The sequence below is a fragment of the Bradysia coprophila genome (assembly GCF_014529535.1).
Source record: "Bradysia coprophila strain Holo2 chromosome X unlocalized genomic scaffold, BU_Bcop_v1 contig_117, whole genome shotgun sequence".
In the NCBI taxonomy this organism is placed as follows: Eukaryota; Metazoa; Arthropoda; class Insecta; order Diptera; family Sciaridae; genus Bradysia; species Bradysia coprophila.
This window is the reverse complement of record NW_023503292.1, coordinates 2,120,177-2,138,454: the sequence shown is the minus strand read 5'-3', so window position 1 is coordinate 2,138,454 and position 18,278 is coordinate 2,120,177. Positions and strand designations below refer to the sequence as shown.

The window sequence follows — 18,278 nt, the reverse complement described above, 5'->3', positions numbered from 1 at the left end:
AACGATTTTATGATTAATTGGGCAGAATTTTTTGAATTGACGTTTAAAACGTCACTTTGACAGATGGAATAGACCGACTTTTGATCCCAACTGTCACATATGGAATGCATGAAACGCCTCACACACATAACCAATTACTTATATGTTAACAGAAACACTTTATTATCCATTTTTACCAAGATATATCACTTTTACTAAAATTTAATAAGGCCGCCGGCTACCATTTTGTTAGTAGACCGGTAATAGTAAAGACGCTTCACATTTGTGAATACCATTCGAATAAAAAAAAATCATGAAAATCGGTCAACGTTTACTCGATATATTGACAAAATACTCAACGTTCACTGTTGTATGGCTGAGTAGCCGGATATGATCTCACTCCGAGGGACCTAGCTCACGCTCCGGTGAACCAAATTTCATACTTTTTTTTCATGATTGGTACGGTCAATACCTATCTAATAAAGCAAAATCCGTCTAAATCAGTTTTAATTTGAATGACAGCAAAAACTGCTTGCCGGGCAGTAACTGGTTCAAACCAAGGGGTCTAACTCACGAGTTGGTCATCCAATTTCCAAAAACTTTTTTTTTGTCGATCGGTATTGTAAATACCTTTCATTTGACGTAGGAAGTCCGATTCGACGTGTTACAAACGTATGCATAAACCTATAAGACCCTAGTACTTCTGAAATAATTATAAATGTCCCTTGTTAAATTTATAAATAATTCGTTTATTTAGCCGTGGCTATTTTCATCACTACTTTATTATAATTATTAAGTTTCACAAAATTAAAGTTCTTTCTTATTTAATTATTTTTCACTTATGTAACGATAACGATTGTAACGATATCAATGAGTTCAAATATCAACCGACCAAATGTTCATGGAGGAAGAAGGCCTTTTTTAGCAGCCAACTACATGGACTCTTATGGGATCCCATAACAAACCATTTTCCAAAGGTTGTAAATTGTAGATCGTAAAGCTAAACATATTTCAGCGAGTAAAAATTGTAAAAATTTTCCTATGCTATTGCATGGGGACGTGATTGACGCTATGCTCGAAAAATATTTGAATACCCGATAATATTATGTTACATTGGGTGCAGTTTTAACCCTTCAACTTTATGATCCATTTCTCGTTGCATCTGCCCCTGTAGCAGTACCAACATTTCTTCTACTTCACCTTCAACCTTCAGAAAGGTGTCAGTATATATTTCTGTAGAATCTTTCATTTGAATTTCTTCATCGTCTAGCTCAACTCGTTTCCATAATTCGTTGATTTTTTGCTTTAACCTTTAACCCTTAATTACTGAAGTGATTGACTGTATGCCATTGTCTCGAATTTTTTGTGAAACTTCTGCGATATGTCGTCTCAACGTTTCAAATCTGGTTTCCTGAAGAAACATTTTCGACGTGTCATCGGTTTCCTGATCTTCCTCTTCTTCTGCTGGAATTGCCACTAACACTGCCATGTAGTCGTGATAAATCTTTTTGTACTTCTCCACAAGTTGAGTGAATTCCTTGTCTGGTGTTAATTCCTCTTCGAGCTCATTTTGTGTTTTAAGGAATTCTTGCCATGTAGCCAAAGCTTCACTTATTTTCTTCTTTTTGTAATTTGCATGTTGAGACTGTTTGTTCCTTTTCTTGTGCTTTTCCCAGAAAATACCGAATTTTTCTCCGGCTTTGTTGAGCTCGCTGATTTGCTCGCTTCGTTGCATCTCGGAACCTTTGTACTTCCAACTCGAACCACTGCTGTATTATTTTTGACTGTTTCGCTTGTGGATGTTCTTGACTTCTTCTTGACACTCCATTTATATTTGTAATAATCTGATTATGACACCACTTAACTTTGTGGGTGTATACTCCCTTGCCGATCCGGCTCGAAGGACCAATGTAAGATTTGACTTCAGCCTTCGATGTTTCTGATTTCAATCTTACGAAATTTTTATTACTTGAGTCTTAATCACTTGATTTCAATCTTTTTTCCTTTCTGGAATTATTCAAACTCTTGAGTTAATTCAGTAAGTAACTAACTTTATTTCCAAAATTACAGGTCTTTTTATACCTAAAAATGATTTGATTGTCACGATTATTGTTGTGATCAAATAAAGTATTAATGATTTTGCAATCTGATATAAATTGATCAGAACATTAATTCGTGACATTTTCAATTCCTGATTTATTAATTTGACAATTTTTTAATTCAGCATTTTATATTTTCGCACGTATATCTTCGTGCCTATTTTCTTTTCGTGCCCTTAGTGAATTAATCACATTTGCGCATTTATTTTAATTATATTATATAGCTGATTTAGACAAGTGGTGAATCTGGAACGATTTAGCGGCGTTATGTTGCACACATATAAAATTCGTTTGCGTCAAGTTGTATTTAGTGGTGAATCGGAAGTATTTAGGGCCGTCATGTTGCACAAGTCTAAGTTAGACAACATACGAAAATGAATTCACCTGAAAGTTTGGATCCATAATTTCTCTGATCCGTTGAGGGTCTGCATTACCTTCAGTGTTTACATACATTGAGTTGTTACTACTGTAGCAGTAGTATGTTCTACTGTAACGTCACTGTTGGCTTGGTGACATTTTGAATTGTTTCTGGAAGATGCTACATATAGAAATGTGTTTTTTGTTGCTTTTGTTGATATTAAAATAAATTTTGCAGTGAAGTTAAGTGAAGACCTAATAACGTAAGCAATAAAATGGGTAGTGTTCGAAAAAATAAGTGAATAACCCAATTGAATGTGGCTTGGCCACATGTGTTCGTTGACAACATTGAAATTATTTCTCAAGCAATGGCCGACACATTCATTTCTGCGTTTCTTGAATATTTTTTTGAAAGTTACAAAGGTTTTGCTTACGTTATTGTGCATTCAATTCAAATTACGACTGTAGCAAAATTTATTAGGATCATAACGAAAGCAACAAAAACTGTTTTTGTTTCAGTGTTTGAAAATTATAATCTTGTATGATGTACGTAATGTACGATTACCTCTCTAATGAGGTAATAAACTTTCCCGAACGGACACAAAATGTGATAGGTGATAAACGATTTCCGAGGGCGGCATACATACATGTAATGTTAATTTTCCGGAGGGGACATGCATTAAAAACATTTATTGCTGTCCTATGCGAAAATTGACTATTACACGGCTGTATACCCCCTCCGAAAATGATCCATTAGACTAGGACACATTTTGGGTTCTTTTGACTTTGACAGTTCTTTCATGTAATGCAAATTTTCGCTTTGTTTTCGTTTCGCACTTAGTAAACCGAAATATGAGAATTGTCGGTGATATCACATTACTCAGAATATAGAACTGTTACTTAAAAACTAAAATTTGTCATTGTTGGGTCTCTTTAGTGGAAATTGAAAAACAAAAATTTTACCACAAAACTATTTATTTATGATTCGACTAGAATGAATTTTATTTATTTCTCAAATTATTCACAATACGTAGTATCCTCACGTATCATTTATGAAATTGTTTTTTTTAGAAACAATATTGGAACGTAGGCCATTTTTGAAATCAACATTAAAACCAAAAAAATATTTCACAGAACACACACACCAACAAAAACCATTCGCGATGTTTCTTGAAGCGTTTCAAGGAAGTAAAATCATTTGACCAATTCAATAATTTCACTAAGTTTCACTAAATAAATATCCAAACTGAAATTAAAATCAATATTCGAAAGCACAATTTTACAGTCGAAGAAATTTAGTTTTCGGGTTTTCCAAAGGTATTAATCTTATTTAACCCACACTTTATCCCACAACAATGGAATCCACAAATTTAAATTTAGTTAACACAACGGTCACAATGACGGCGCTGCAGTCACGATTTCAAAATGTGATATAGGGTGGATAAACTAAATTTTGGTTTTGGTTACATTTTCTCTTGGTTTTTAATTATTACATCAGGCTTCTAAATTAAGAGTACCTTTATGCAATATAAACCGTTTGAGTTTGAAAAAAGATGTTTTGTATCAGTGAACGATATAGGAAAGCGTTCAGTACGTCTCAACATACAAAAGAACGTAAAATATAATTGTACATTAGCCACCCTACGTCCGTCATCGCTTCTATTGTCTTCAAAAACATATTGTGTGCTTGTCATGATATGTATCAGACGTTTGTTTATTTATGTGTCTCATCTAAAATGCTGGCCAGCAAAATTTTGATCATTAAATTCAACGGCAAAATTGATCTAAATGTTAAAATAATTGTGAATAATAGTGAAGTTAATGTGGTCTTGTTTTCTCTTCATAAAAGAATTTGCATCAGTTCGATGTAAAGTGCGGAGCACCATTGGAAAAAAAACTTGTCGCTGAAGAATGATCAAAAAGTTGCTGGACGCAGTAGCTACAATTAATGCTTTGCAGGATATAGAATAAAAATTAGAGAAACATTTGAAATCTTCACAATCATCATTTCAACTAAAGGCTTTTTTTTAAACGAAACGCAGATTCGGAACATTCTTTTTCGCCAAATTACAATTTGGCATAGGAAATCAATTCAACTCTTTGTATAAGTGAAGCTCATGATTGAGCTCAATCATGAAAACAGAATCTGGTCAGGAATAAGATAAGATAAGTGTACCTTTGATGCAAATTTGGGGCATCGGTACAGTTTTCTCAAAGCACATGAAACTTTCACAGACAATTTTATTTTTTATTCAAAGCTGACATATTTTTACTCGAAAATGTGGTCGTACATTTTTCAAAAAGGGCTCTCGTAAAAAGATATCAGCGATCAAAAATTTCGAAACGCAGAAATATAGGCTACAATTTCAGCGTAGGCTCGGAACCTCATAATGATGAATTGCCAAGAAAAATCGATAGAGTGTGAAGAGAAGAAGAGAAAAATCGCCAGAGTGTGAGAAAACGCCAAAGTGTAAAAATACGTTTTTGAAATGTCTCTACATTATCTTTCGTAAAATGATAGTGTCCTCGGGATCTTTCGTTAAAGTATGAATTCCCTAGGATCGAACAAGATGCCGTTACCTGACGTAAAATAAGAGTTTCCTTAGGATCGAACCAGGCAGCATTTCGTAACTTTTATAAAAGGATAGATTCACTAGCTTCGAACAAATAACGCCTTTTAGATAAATTTCGTAAAAGGATAAATTTCCAAGGATTTGTTTAATCACCACGAAGAATCGCCAAAGTGTGAAGAAACGCAACAAAGACAAATTTATCATTCTTTGTTTTTGCCGGCGTTTCTTCATCCCTTGCCAATTTTGTATTTTTGGCGATTCTTCATGGGAATCATGATTAATGACGCCTACGAGCTTTAGCGAAAACGAATGAGATGTTCCGATCCGAATCTGCGAGCGAACTTCCGTTTCGTTAAAAAAAAGCCTTTAGTTGAAATGATGATTGTGAAGATTTCAAATGGACGGCTCTTGGTGTTTCTCTAATTTCGATTCTATATCCTGCAAAGCATTAGTTGAAGCTATTGCGTCCAGCAACTTTTTGATCATTCTTCAGCGACAAGTTTTTTTTCCAATGGTGCTCCGCACTTTACATCGAACTGATGCAAATTCCTTTATGAAGAGAAAACAAGACCACATTAACTTCACTATTATTCACAATTATTTTAACATTTAGATCAATTTTGCCGTTGAATTTAATGATCAAAATTTTGCTGGCCAGCATTTTAGATGAGACACATAAATAAACAAACGTCTGATACATATCATGACAAGCACACAATATGTTTTTGAAGACAATAGAAGCGATGACGGACGTAGGGTGGCTAAATGTACAATTATATTTTACGTTCTTTTGTATGTTGAGACGTACTGAACGCTTTCCTATATCGTTCACTGATACAAAACATCTTTTTTCAAACTCAAACGGTTTATATTGCATAAAGGTACTCTTAATTTAGAAGCCTGATGTAATAATTAAAAACCAAGAGAAAATGTAACCAAAACCAAAATTTAGTTTATCCACCCTATATCACATTTTGAAATCGTGACTGCAGCGCCGTCATTGTGACCGTTGTGTTAACTAAATTTAAATTTGTGGATTCCATTGTTGTGGGATAAAGTGTGGGTTAAATAAGATTAATACCTTTGGAAAACCCGAAAACTAAATTTCCTCGACTGTAACCTTTATTTTATTTTTTTATTTTTTTTATTACGTTTTGCACTAAAAATTGAAACTAAATTCTACAACGACGCGACGTAAAAAAACTAACATCAACTGAATGATAGTATTGAATTTTTAGCGAAGTGTGAGCCATTGCTATATTTTTGATGTGGCAGATGTGGTGTTCTTTGGTGTTGATCAACTTTTCGTAATTTTTTTTTCTAAACATTCATAGTTACATGATTATCGAGTGATTGGATAAGCACTGTAAAATTTAACTATTGAAATCAGAAATAAATTGAAAGATGTTTGTCCTGAGTTGCTAGTTTTGATGCGGCAGGCTTACAGGCTTTCTTCTTCTAATCTTTATTTCCTTGATGAAACTTTGTTTTCTGCGAGAGGGTTTCAACAAGGTGAACCGTTAGGGTTAAGGTGTTATGAAGATGACTCATTCTCTTTTGTCGAGGTTGAATGGTTGATATTTAGATGATGGTTCTATAGGGGACAGTGGTTTTAGAAGATATAAAGAAAGTATTAACTTTTTGTGGCTTGTCGGGTTTGTCTTTGAATGCTGGGAAGTGTGAGGTGTTTTTTGTGAGGAGGAAAAGGCTGATATGTTTGGTGAAATTTCTTTTTTGCTGCCAGGGATTAGACAGGTTGATGAATCTTCTCTTGAGATTCTAGGCTCACCTATTTTTAAGTTAGGTTTAGAAAGGATGTTTTCGTCGAAGGTTGAGAATATAAAGATAATGTGTCATCGCTTGAAATTGATGGATGTGTACCCAGCTTTGTGTGTATTTAGGAAGTCCTTGGGTAGCTGTAGGTTCAATTATTTGTTACGTTCTTCTAAAGCGTATCTTTTAGTAGATCGTCTGTGTCTTAGGCAGGTTGACGAGATTTATCGATCAACTCTTGGGGACATTGCGAATGTTAAGGTTTCAGGTTTTGCTTGGGATCAGGCTTCTCTCACTTTGATTTTGGGTGGCTTAGGTATTAGGAAAGTAGAAGATATTGCAGTACCAGCTTATCTGTCTTCTGTCCATTCTACTTTACAGTTATCAAATGAGATTTTGAGAAAATTCAATTTTCCGATGATCGATTCAAATATTTTAGAGTTAATTGAGGAAATTCCTCGAGATTTCGTTCCAGAGAATGATGAAAAGAAAAAGAAACAAAAGAATTGGGATCTTCCAAGAGCCAATTGGGTTTACTCTTAGATAATAACTCCGCTAGAATTGCTGTTGGTCTTCGTTTGGGTTCTAATTTATGCGAGGAACATAGATGTGGTTGTGGCGAAATGGTCAAAAAAGATGGTTTACATGGTCCATCATGCAAGATGATAACAAAAGCCAAAATAGCTGAACATGATGAAGTTAACAAAGTTGTCTCACATGCATTCTCTTCAGCAGGATTTCCAAATATTATACAACCACCAGGAATATGTAGAGATGATGGTAAAAGGCCGGATGGTATGACCTTAATTCCTTGGAATCATGGAAAAGCAGGTACAAACTGGCAGCAAATGGCAATGGATCGTACGAAATGGAAAGAAGTTGGAGAGGCCTACATCCAGCAGTGGATAGAAACAGGCTGAAAAAGAAGAAGAAGAAGATGGAAAAGCCATTCTGTGGGACGCAACAATTAGGGATACATTAGCGCCTTCATACATTAAGGAATCTAGCAAGAGAAAACGGTCAATTGCGGATAAGGCGGAAAGATTTAAACATAATCATTACAAACATTTGAAAGAAAATTATTTGTTCACTCCGTTAGCTTTCAAAACTTTAGGTTCTATGGGACCAGAAACTATGAAATTTGTTCAAAAATAGGGATAAATCATGAAGGCTGCTTCCGGAGAACCAAGTTCAACATATTACTTATTACAGAAAATTTCAATTGCCATTCAAAGAGGGAACGCGGCATGCATTTTGGGAATTAATAGAGTACAATTGCTAAACGTTTCTTATGTGCAGAATGAGCACTAGCTGAATATCACCAGCTGGTGTACAAAAAAAAACACTTTGTATTGTATACAATTCAAAGACAACCTACACACAGTGCATTTCTACGTTAACGTCATCTACGCGCACATAACACGTATGAATGAAGTAAACAAATTCTTAAGAATGTGTTTTGATTGTTTATCATACAAAAAGTGTGTGTTAGTAGATCCAGCTGGTGATATACAGCTGGTGCTCATTCTGGATATGAAAAACATTTACAGGCTGTAGATGACTTTTATTTATTGTAAAATTTATTTTTTGAAAAGATCGATTTTTTACTGGCTGCGCCACTGTGAGCAGTCTTTTTTTTCGCTTGTCAATAAAGAAAATGTCGTTCCGAAATAAATTAAGGTAAATGATGGAGAGTTGACCTAGTGGAAAAGTGATCTTAAGTTGTCCGTGTAAATTTGTATGAAGAAAAAATGATCGATCAACTCACCATTCAATAATTTACCTAGCATCGTATACCACACTTATCAGCTGAAAAGCGAAAGAAGCTTCCGTGTAGTAATTAGAGGCTTCCCCCCACTTGCGACGAGCAGGGCGTTACTACTGAGTTAACCAAATTAGGACACGAAGTCCTCAAGACAACCAATATAATCAAAAAAATTAAAAACAACGAAGGAAAAACAATCGTGAAAAAATTTCCATTATTCATGGTTGAAATTAAACAAAGCATTAATAACAAAGCACCACCACATGTACCAAAAAATTCAATTCTACACCAAAATGTGCTCTTTGTCAACAAGAAGGGCACACGGCTAACTACAAAGGATGCTCAGTTTACCAAAAGAAACTAAAAAATTAAAATCAACCAGCAAAAACAGCACTAAGCCGCCTCAGATAGTCCCATTCTGAGGCTGTTAGTACACTTAAACCGTCTGAATCTGGACTATCGTATGCGCAAGTGACAAAAAATATAAATGAAAGCAAATCGTCTAAAGTCACACAAAACACAAATGAACCATCAATCAATGACTTGATGAAAATGCTCACCGATATCAACAACAGATTGGTAAAATTGGAAAAACTCCATTTACCAAAAAAAAATTGAACGTTCAACAAAACAAAAATGATTAACTCGTTCCTGCGCATAATAACTTGGAAATAGTGTTCCACACAGAAATATATTGGGATGATAATAAATAGATTATTTAAAAAAAAACGCAAATGGGCTGATAGAAAGACCCCGTGAACTTGAAATTTTTCTGCGAAGAAGAAATATAGATATAGCACTGATCACTGAAATACATTTTACGGACAAAAGCTTCCTAAAATTATATGGTTATGAAATTCACTGGACTACTCATCCTAGCGATAGAGCGAGGGGTGGATCAGCAATTATTATTAAGAATAATATAAAACACCATAAACAAGAAGATATACGAGAAAAGTTTATCCAAGCAAATATTATAACTATACACTTCAACAATCAGGATGTGAATATTGCAGCAGCTTACTGCCCTCCAAAACAAACACCTACATATCTACAATGGAATGAAATCTTCAAAAAAATGGGACAACGATTCATCATCGGAGGAGATTTCAACACCAAACACACAGCATGGGGATCGAGACTAATAACTCCCGTTAAAGGTAACGGTCTGCTGAACGCAATTAAAAAGGAAAACTGTACCTACCACTCTGCACGACGGCCCACATATTGGCCCGCAGACCCGAAAAAAATACCAGATTTACTGGACCTCTTCATTTCTAAAGGAATCTCAACATACAACGTGGAACTGGAAAACATTGTTGATCTAACATCAGATCACACGCCGGTTCTATTGACCCTCAATGCATCAGTTGTACTAAAAAACAAAAAGGAAAATCTCACTAATAAATACACAGATTGGAACTTCTTCAGGAAATTGGTGGAAGAGTCAATAAACTTAAACGTCAGCCTAAAAACAAAACAGGAAGTTGATCTTCAGTGTGGAAAATTCGTCAGCCTGCTTCGAGATGCAGCAAGAAAAGCAACTCCGAAACTAAAACCAAAGCCCATTCAAGAAGTAAATTATCCAGCCGAGATAAGAGACTTAATCAAAGAAAGAAGGAAAGCACGGAGATACTGGCATAGAACCAGAAATCGGAATGACAAAAATTACTTCAACCACATAAGCAACAAAGTCAACAAACTCATAAAACTGCATAAACAAAAATGTTTAGACAAATACCTGAGTAATTTGGGATCGGGTAAGGAAAATGATTATTCATTATGGAAACCTATCAAAGACTCCAATGGAAAATGGATAAGGAAGGATAGCGAAAAAACGGAATATTTTGCAAAATACCTAGCAGAAGTGTTTCAACCCAACGAGATACAATCGAACGTTGATACAACAAAATTATATCAACCATACAAAAAAATTAAGAAAATAACTCCGCATGAAATCGCGACGGAAATTGACAAGCTAAACAAAAAAAAGGCACCAGGAGTAGATGAGATTGCTCCAGGTGTATTCAAAGAACTGCCAAAACAAGCCATGTATATGATCACATATATTTTCAACGCCTGTCTAAAATTGAAGTGTGTACCAGGGAGCTTCAAGATTGCACAAGTAATTATGTTGAGAAAACCCGACAAGCCAGCTGAGAAAGTTACATCGTATAGACCAATTTCACTCCTACCAACAATCTCAAAAATTTTCGAGAAACTACTGATCAAACGTATAAAACCTTTTGTGAATATCCCTGATTTCCAATTTGGTTTTAGAAACAAACATTCAACAATAGAGCAAATTCATAGATTGACTACTACAATTGAAAGAGCGTTCAAAAATAAGGAATACTGCCCAGCAGCATTTCTAGATGTATCACAGGCATTTGATAAAGAATTTTTTTTTTATTTAAAAGCGAAAAAAAGGCTGCAAAGCGCAACCAGTAAAAAACGATCTTTTCTTTTGGTCCCAAAGTCCCCAAAATGCAACTAGCGTTTCTCCGTTGTATTGCAATAGAAACCTTTTGTAATAGGTAATCCATGGAGCGTGGTTCGCCAGAAGATTTTCGCATTAATGAACCCAATTTCTTAATAAATGTACTTGTTTCGGGACCCATGATTCAAAAGAAATGGGTGTAAATAAATAATTTTCTTTTAAACGTATGTAATGATTATGCTTGAATCTTTCGGCATTATCTGCAATTGATCCAGATTTTTTATAAGATGGAGCTAGTGTGTCTCTAATGGTTACATCCCACAAAATTGGTTTACCGTGACTCCATGGAATTAGAGTCACACCGTCCGGTCTTTCTTTTACCGTCATCTCTAGAAATGCCCGGAGGTTGTAACAGATTCGGAAAACCTGCAGAGGAAAATCCATGAGAAAAGATTTTATTAACTTCATCATGTCCTGGAATCCATCCTCCGCTTTTTTTGCAAGATAAACCATGTAAGCCATCCTTCGTAACCTTCTTTCCACAAATACATTTATGTTCTTCGCATAATTGGCTACCCAAACGAAGACCAACAGCAATTCTTGCAGAATTGTTATCTAATAGTAAGCCTAACTGACTCGAAGGAACCACTTGCAGCCACTTTGAGGACTCTTTAGTTGATGACGCAAGCAGTCGAGCACGAGCAGTCGGCTCACTAGAATCAAACATTTCCGAAAATCTACTTTTGATCCTTGGGATATCCCAATTCTTTTGCTCTTTCCTAAGGATATCGTTGTCTGGAATATAATCTTGAGGGATTGCCTCAATCATACGCAAAATGTCGTCATCAATAATTTTTAAATTAAATTTCTGAAGTAATTCATTTGACAAATCTGATGATGAATAAACAGATGACAAATAGGCTGGTACTGCCAAATCTTCTACTTTCCTAATACCCATACCTCCAAAAGACAACGGGAGAGACGCTTGATCCCACGAAAACCTGTCCACCCTCGTATTAGTAATAGCTTCAAACGTAGAACGGAAAATCTCGTCTACAGCTTTCAGCTTATCCGACAACAAAAAAGCCTTACAAGTCCGCAAACAGATAATTAAACCTACAACTACTCAAAGATTTCCTAAAAATACACAAAGCAGGATGAACATCCATCAACTTCAAACGATCGCACATCAAACTAATTGATTCTATCTTCGAAGAAAACATCCTTTCTAAACCTAATTCGAAGACTGGCGAGCCTAAAATCTCAAGTGAAGACTCATCAACCTTTTTAATCCCTGGCAACAGAGCTGAAATATCAGCATACATGCTAGCCTCATCCTCAGCAGAAGCATTCACAAAAAATACTTCACATTTATCAGCGTTCGAAGGTAAACCTGATGTTTCACAAAAGGACAATACCTTCATAATGTCTTGTAAAACAGCTGACAGAACATCACCTATAGTACCATCGTCTAGGTACCACCCATTTAACCTAGACCCGAGAGAATGAGTCATTCTCATAATACCAATACAAAAACCAGGAGGAGCTGAAGGATCACCCTGCTGATACCCTCTTTTAGAAAAAAGCGGTTCATCAGTAAAATATAAATTCGAAGGAAGCCTATACGCCTGCTGCAACAAAGGCAACAACTCCGGACAAATGTCCTTCACTTCACCTAGCATGAACTTCCTAAAAAGCATATTAAACGCATTCCTAAAGTCAAACTTAACCAGCACCATTGGTTCAGCATGATCAGCCATACAAAACTTACGCACAGCATGAACCAACGCTTCAGCACCACCCTCAATGCCGAAACCCCATTGAACCGGCTTCAACTTTTCAACTAACTTTTCACTAATATTACTACAAGCAATTTTCGATGCTAAGCGTCTCCAAACAACCCCAACTGCTATTGGCCTCACATCACTTTCTCCCTTCAAAAGAGCAGTCAAAGAAGCACCAAAAAGGATCTTCGCAACTTCACTCTGCACTTTACCACCCTTGGATTGGATTGGATTGGATTAGATGGGAAGGGGGTTAGCCCAGCACCTAAGCCTCTAGTGGGCCTGTTGTGCTATTGCACAAGTCACTTGATCATATGAATTGTGATTTTTCATCATATCTCTTCGGACTCAGATAGCTCACAAATCGACCGTGTAAACGTCCCATACGTTGTGAATTCTCTAAGCCACGAGTAGTATGCGAAGACCACAACCATCACTAATGACTCATGCATTTTCCCAATGAGCGACTAGTCGATCATAGATGACGCTTATCCTACAGTCTGTTGTATATTGTGAATTGTGTCATTGACATTATGTCAATATGGCGTGATTGTTGCGAAGAAATCGAATATTGGACTTCTTCGAAATTTGCGACTTTGTTACGGTCGTACAGCCATTAGATAACTAATAGCGAGTGCTTAATCACCAAGTGATTAGAATAAAACCAGGCAAGCATTTTTGCACCGGGAGTCGAACCCGGGACCTCTTGGGTATGAGTCCTATGCTCTACCGATTGAGCTACCTGGACCACCCTTAATAACATCCATAAATGCAGCAATCGCTCTTAACAATCGATTTGCTGAATCACCACAAGTAAAAGATATAAGATCTTTTAAGTGTCTAGGACGTAACCCACCAATCCCTCCAGAAGAACTCATAGGAAAACTCCTAATGGCCCTAATAACATCCTCAACTTCAGTTAACGGCAAACTACTCCCAAGCTCAATCTCCTCAAAAACCTCACCATTATCATCCGGGTGCTTTGCTCTCAATTTAGTAACAGTCTCAAAATTTTGAGGCGCTGCTACTTCGTCTGAGCACAAAACCCTAACCGCACCCCTAATATCGCCTTCACTAGCCTTCCTCGTCGCAGTCTTAATTGCTACGCTATTCCTGTCAACTGACTTCTCTACATTAAAAGGAACACCCTTCTCACGCAAAACCTCAGACAAGGCACCGTTTATATCAGTGCAACCCCTGAAAAAACTCAAGTTAGACCTAATCACATTAACCCCATCCTTTCCTTTCGACTTATTACTCAACACAATATAGGGAAAAGCAAGTACCCTCATCCATGAGCCTAAATCATCTTTCTCTATCAAAAGCTCGATAAAGTATGGCACGAAGGACTCATTTACAAATTGAGCAAAATACTTCCAGAAAACTACTGTAAATTGCTTGAATCATATATGTCGGAAAGGAAATTCCGAGTGAAAGACGAAGAAACTTATTCCAACTACTATCCAATCATGGCAGGTGTACCACAAGGAAGCGTACTAGCTCCTCTCCTTTACACGATATACACTGCCGACATACCCGTCTCAGAGAACTCTTTCATTGGCACATTCGCTGATGACACAGCGATTATGGCAACGGATTCATCTCATAGTGAGGCTGTTAAAAAACTGCAAGAATCATTGGATAAAATAAATCAGTGGACCATCGATTGGAAAATAAAACTCAATGAGTCAAAATCTAATCACGTCACTTTCGCATTGCGTCACATAAATAGCAATCTCCGCATCTTCCTAAATGGAAATCCAGTTCCACAGGCAGAGTCAGCAAAATATCTGGGACTAAATTTGGACAACAAATTAAACTGGAAACATCATGTGAAACAGAAAGCACAACAAATTAAACTGAAATCAAGACAAATGTACTGGCTAGTTGGATACAACTCACAACTGAACCTGTATTGCAAGAGATTGATCTACAAATCAATATTAGCACCGATCTGGATGTACGGTGCAGCACTCTGGGGCTGCGCTAAAAAATCAAACATCGAAGTCATCCAAACATGCCAAAACAAATTTCTACGAATGATCACCAACGCATACCGTTTTGTGACGAACAAAGAAATACACAGAGATCTAGAAATAAAATGGGTAGCCGAAGTAATTCGAGAATATGCCATCAAACACGAAACGAGGCTGTTAAACCACACCAACATAGAAGCCATTCTCCTGCTCGACATCACAAGCGAAGTAAGGAGGCTGAACCGACTCAAACCACACGAATTGACGTAATGAGGAATCCGAACACTTCATTTGGGCCCGGTCAATGGATCGTCAACCCACTCACGTTTTACTAATTTCGATGCATTCGTAAAGAAATTAGTACACTTCATCAGTAGTAATAAATTAACGTCAAGCTAAGATTGTACTATTCATACCAATAAAGGTGTTTTTGAAAAAAAAAAAATCAATAAACCGCGAGTTTTTCTATGACGTTTGTATATGGGACAATTCACGATTTGTTGAACTTATATGAAATCGGACAACGTAGGTTAACTCTGCATTTTTATAAATTAATTAATTTTGTTAAACGAAATCTTCAATAATTAATAAAATTTATGTTAATTAAGTAAACAAAAGATAAATCTTTAAAAACAAACTGGTTCCATGTAACATAGTTCCAAAATCTATGAGAAATTCAAGTTCAAAGCAGGGACTAAACTAAGGAACATCGCAGGTGAAATAGTCAAATGAATGTAATTTTAATACAAAATTTGCCTGCGGCGCATTAAACCTAGTTGGAAAATGACAATGGCATTGCCGATATCAGTTTTTTTTTTTTTTATCTTTTATCATCATTTAGATGGAGATACAGATACAGAATCAAAGTATTTCACATTTGTAGCTTTCACTTTCCTAAAAACTAAAAAAAATGGAAAGAAAATAGGGTTGGCATGTAAAAGTGACACTAAAGGAACTAAATCATTCGAAAGGTCTTGGCCTAGAACTACTTTCAATGGAGTGGCGTATGAAACTCCAAAATGGAGTTATTAACAAAAATGTGAATTTTGTTTCTCATTTATTTCTCTCTGGTGTGAACGTAAAAATCAGTAGAAATTCTCAAAAAATGTCAGGGTAAACATCCGAGATTTTTTCAGATTTTTTGGACCCCTATTTAATAATGAAAAAATTCAATGATTTTTTTCCATATGCTAGACAAAAGTGCTACTACCGTTTTTGGTCACTTGATTTGTCTATATGGAATGTGCCTACATTATGTAATTTACGCAGATATTTTTTAAATGGCGGAACACACCCTCATTTAACGAAGAATATTTGAAAAAATATTTTTACCTCTAAGTAGGGGGTCGACCCATAAGTCTCTTATCAACACTCTACAAGTTGTTCATGAAAATAGTTACGAAGAGGAACACCAAGAAGCTCGACTTCTACCAACCTGTTGAACAAGCTGCATTTAGATCAGGATTCAGCACAAACGACCACTTACATGTGATGAGAACGCTAATTGAGAAATGCAATGAATACAAGATTGCTGTGGTCTTGATATTCATAGACTTTGAAAAAGCTTTTGATTCAGTGGAAACATGGTCGATATTGGACTCATTAGACGAGTGCAGAGTAGACTCAAGATACTCCAACACAATTCGATACGTCTATAAAAACGCTACGTCGTGTATAAAACTTCATAAAAGCACTGAAAAATTCAGAATTGGCAGAGGTGTACGACAGGGTGACACCATATCACCTAAGTTATTCACATCGATTCTGGAGAGTGTTTTTAAGAAATTAGACTGGAGTGAAATGGGTATCAACATAAATGGAGAGTACCTGAGTAATCTCCGTTTCGCAGATGACATCTCCCTGATGGCAGCTGATCTAGATCAGGCGCAAATTATGTTGCAACAGCTGAATGAGGAGTCAAACAAAGTCGGCCTCAAGATGAATTTGTCGAAAACGAAAATCATGACAAACATTGACGACGACAGAGACATTAAAATCGGTGATACTGTCATTGAACGAGTCGACAGTTATGTGTACCTAGGTCACAAATTGAAGTTGGGTCTAGACAACCAAACTGCAGAAATAAAACGTAGAATTGGTCTTGCATGGGCAGCGTTCGGAAAACTCAGGCTAATTTTCAAAAGCAAAATGAAAAATAGTCTGAAACGTAAAGTGTTCGATACGTGTGTCCTTCCTGTGCTCACATATGGAGCGGAAACGTTAACGTCAACAAAAGCTTCCGTAAATAAATTCCGAAGTGAGAAAACCTGGAGAGGAATGCCTGAAATTACAATCAGGGCATACATTCTTCTTCCGAGGAAGTGACAGTCAGATGCTGATGCACGGTGTCGGATTGTTCATAAACAAGCGGTGGTCGGATCGCATAATTCACACGAAAAGCATATCCGATCGAGTGATATACGTAAGCCTGAAGATAAATAACAGATACAGTGTCAAATTAATTCAGGTTTACGCACCCACGTCCACTCATGATGACGAAGAAGTAGAAAGATTCTATGAAGATGTCGAGAAAGCTCTGGACGAAAACCCTTCACATTACCAATATCTAATCGGTGATTTCAATGCGAAGCTGGGAAAACGAGAAGAAGACTCCGAAGTTTCTGTTGGTAGTTTTAGCAACGACCAAAGAAATGAGCGTGGAAATACTTTACTCAACTTCTTACAGCAACACAATTTGTACGCAATGAATTCATTTTTTGCAGGAAAGCCTCAACGGAAATGGACTTGGGCTAGTGCAGATGGTGTAACGAAAAATGAGATCGATTACATCATAACTGGCTGTAAGTCAACCGTTAAGAACGTTACGGTCCTAAACAATTTTTCAACCGGTAGTGATCACCGAATGGTTCGTGCAAGAGTCACGTTAAATACCAGATTTCAAAGATCACAACTAGTTCAGAAAAGTGAAAGGATTGACGTACAACGGCTTTACACACAAAATGAAGAATTTGCTACGAAAATGACTGCCGAATTAGATAACGTCAACAATCAATGTGAAACATTGGACGAATTGAATACCAAAATCGTCGATACAATAATGGGTTTCATGAAATCCAAATGCAAATCCGTCCAAGGGAAAGAATCAAAACTCAGCAGAGAAACATTAGACCTGATCGCAAGCAGAGCAGAGTTGGTAAAAAACGGAGGACGAGATTCGGTGGAATACCGGAACCTGTCTAAAAGTATCAACAGAGCAAGGAGATCAGATGAAAGAAAATATAATGTCCAATTGGCTCGAAACATAATTGAAGCTAACTGCAATATGAAAGTCCTACGGAGAAAAATGACAAACGCCAAAAAAGAAATCTTCAAATTACGAGACAAAACAGGAACGATCCAAACGGATCGAAATGCGATATTAAACATTGCAACAGAATTTTATGAGAATTTGTTTTCTTCAGCAAGACAGAGCCCAACGGAAGAAACCGAAGATAGACCAATAATAAGAAACGTGGGATCGGAGGATATGCCCGACATAACTGTTGATGAAGTCAAAGCTGCAGTAGCCGAG

The 18,278-nt window shown here is 36.5% G+C and overlaps 1 long non-coding RNA gene across 1 annotated transcript; it reads left to right on the top strand.

The window, feature by feature from the left end:
• Positions 1-2,936: 2,936 nt before the first annotated feature.
• LOC119067063 lies at positions 2,937-16,803 on the top strand. The gene is made up of 5 exons (XR_005085853.1): positions 2,937-2,947; positions 7,341-7,347; positions 7,793-7,800; positions 8,954-8,956; positions 16,438-16,803. It is a non-coding gene; the product is annotated as an uncharacterized LOC119067063 (long non-coding RNA).
• Positions 16,804-18,278: the final 1,475 nt, after the last annotated feature.